The sequence below is a fragment of the Fringilla coelebs genome (genome assembly GCF_963513975.1).
Source record: "Fringilla coelebs genome assembly, contig: SCAFFOLD_45, whole genome shotgun sequence".
Classification (NCBI taxonomy): domain Eukaryota; kingdom Metazoa; phylum Chordata; class Aves; order Passeriformes; family Fringillidae; genus Fringilla; species Fringilla coelebs.
The window spans coordinates 1,111,664-1,114,904 of NW_028167308.1; positions in this window are offsets into that span (position 1 = coordinate 1,111,664).

Consider the following 3,241-nt stretch of genomic DNA (forward strand, 5'->3'; position numbering starts at 1 on the left):
GCGAGAGGCTGAATTCCAGGAGGCACCCGGCAATTTATGGCCGCAAGACCCTGAACCATTGTCCAGGCTTTTTCCCTGGGAAACAAAACTCACAAGCCACTGTTCTGGGTGTCAGTTTTCAGGTCCCACCTGGCACTCTAAAACCAGACGAAGTTGGCACTGGTGTCATTTTGTGTCTGGGAGTCATTCTGCGAGAGGCCGAATTCCAGGAGGCACGCGGATATTTAAGGCCTCAGGCCCCTGAACCATTCTACAGGCTTTTTCCCTGGGAAACAAAACACACAAGCCACTGTTCTGGGTGTCAGTTTTCAGGACCCACTTGGCACTCTTAAACCAGACCAAGTTGGAACCGGTGCCATCTTGCCTCTGGGAGGCATCCTTTGAGAGGCCGAATTCCAGGAGGCACCCGGCTATTTAAGGCCTCAGGCCCCTGAACCATTGTCCAGGCTTTTTCCCTGGGAAACAAAACTCACAAGCCACTGTTCTGGGTGTCAGTTTGCAGGACACACTTGACACTCTAAAACCAGACCAAGTTGGCACTGGTGTCATTTTGCATCTGGGTGTCATCCTGGGAGAGGCGGAACTCCAGTAGGCACTTGGCAATTTAAGGCCTCAGGCCCCTGAACCTTTGAACAGGCTTTTTCTCTGGGCAACAAAACTCACAAGCACCTGTTCTGGGTGTCAGTTTTCAGGACCCACTTGGCACTCTTAAACCAGACCAAGTTGGAACTGGTGCCACCTTGCGTCTTGGAGGCATCCTGCGAGAGGCCGTATTTCAGGAGGCACCCGGCAATTTAAGGCCTCAGGCCCCTGAACCATTGTACAGGCTTTTTCCCAGGGAAACAAAACTCACAAGCCACTGTTCTAGGTGTCAGTTTTCAGGAGCCACTTGGCACTCTTAAACCAGACTAAGTTGGCACTGGTGCCACCTTGCGTATGGGAGGCATCCTGCGAGAGGCCGAATTCCAGGATGCACCCGGCATTTTATGGCCGCAAGACCCTGAACCATTGTACAGGGTTTTTCCCTGGGAAACAAAACTCACAAGCCACTGTTCTGGGTGTCAGTTTTCAGGACCCACTTGGCACTCTTAAACCAGACTAAGTTTGCACTGGTGCCACCTTGCGTCTGGGAGGCATCCTGCGAGAGGCCGAATTCCAGGAGGCACCCGGCAATTTAAGGCCTCAGGTCCCTGAACCATTGTACAGGCTTATTCCCTGGGAAACAAAACTCACAAGCCACTGTTCTGGGTGTCAGTTTACAGGACGCTATTAGCAATCTCAAACCAGACCAAGTTGGCACTGGTGCCATCTTGCGTCTGGGAGGCATTCTGCGAGAGGCCGAATACCAGGAGGCACCCGGCAATTTATGGCCGCAAGACCCTGAACCATTGTCCAGGCTTTTTCCCTGGGAAACAAAACTCACAAGCCACTGTTCTGGGAGTCAGTTTTCAGGACCCACTTGGCACTCTTAAACCAGACCAAGTTGGAACCGGTGCCACCTTGCGTCTGGGAGTCATCCTTTGAGAGGCCGAATTTCAGGAGGCGCCCAGCATTTTAAGGCCTCAGGCCCCTGAACCATTGTACAGGCTTTTTCCCTGGGAAACAAAACTCACAAGCCACTGTTCTGGGTGTCAGTATTCAGGACACACCTGGCACTCTCAAACCAGACCAAATTGGAACTGGTGCCACCTTGCGTCTGGGAGGCATCCTGCGAGAGGCCGAATTTCAGGAGGCACCCGGCAATTTAAGGCTGCAAGACCCTGAACCATTGTCCAGGCTTTTTCCCTGGGAAACAAAACTCACAAGCCACTGTTCTGGGTGTCAGTTTTCAGGACCCACTTGGCACTCTTAAACCCGACCAAGTTGGAACTGGTGCCATCTTGCATCTCGGAGGCAGTTTGCGAGAGGCCGAATTTTAGGAGGAACCCGGCAATTTAAGGCCTCAGGCCCCTGAACCATTGTACAGGCTTTTTCCCTGGGAAACAAAACTCACAAGACACTGTTCTGGGTGTCAGTTTGCAGGAGCCACCTGGCACTCTAAAACCTGACGAAGTTGGCACTGGTGTCATTTTGTGTCTGGGAGGCATCCTGCGAGAGGCCGAATTCGAGGAGGCACGCGAATATTTAAGGCCTCAGGCCCCTGAACCATTGAACAGGCTTTTTCCCTGGGAAACAAAACTCAGAAGCCAATGTTCTGGGTGTCAGTTTTTAGGACCCACTTGGCACTCTCAAACCAGACCAAGTTGGAACTGGTGCCATCTTGCATCTGGGAGGCATCCTTCGAGAGGCCGAATTCCAGAAGGCACCCGGAAATTTAAGGCCATAGGACCCTGAACCATTCTACAGGCTTTTTCCCTGGGAAACAAAACTCACAAGCCGCTGTTCTGGGTGTCAGTTTTCAGGAGCCACCTGGCACTCTTAAACCAGACTAAGTTGGCACTGGTGCACCCTTGCGTCTGGGAGGCATCCTGCGAGAAGCGCAATTCCAGGAGGAACCTGGCAATTTAAGGCCTCAGGCCCCTGAACAATTGTACAGGTTTTTTCCCTGGGAAACAAAACACACAAGCCACTGTTCTACGTGTGAGTTTGCAGGACCCTATTGGCACTCTCAAACCAGACCAAGTTGGAACTGGTGCCACCTTGCGTCTGGGAGGCATCGTGCGAAAGGCCCAATTCCAGGAAGCACCCGGCTATTTAAGGCCTCAGGCCCCTGAACCATTGTACAGGCTTTTTCCCTGGGAAACAAAACTCACAAGCCACTGTTCTGGGTGTCAGTTTTCAGGACCCACCTGGCACTCTTAAACCAGACTAAGTTGGCACTGGTGCCATCTTGCATCTGGGAGGCAGTTTGCGAGAGGCCGAATTCCAGGAGGCACCCGGCAATTTAAGGCCTCAGGCCCCTGAACCATTGTACAGGCTTTTTCCCTGGGAAACAAAACTCACAAGCCACTGTTCTGGGTGTCAGTTTTCAGGAGCCACTTGGCACTCTTAAACCAGACTAAGTTGGCACTGGTGCCATCTTGCGTCTGGGAGGCATCCTGCGAGAGGCCGAATTTCAGGAGGCACCCGGCAATTTAAGGCCTCAGGTCCCTGAACCATTGTACAGGCTTTTTCCCTGGGAAACAAAACTCACAAGCCACTGTTCTAGGTGTCAGTTTTCAGGACCCACTTGGCACTCTTAAACCTACCAAGTCGGAACTGGTGCCACCTTGCGTCTGGGAGGCAGTTTGCGAGTGGCCGA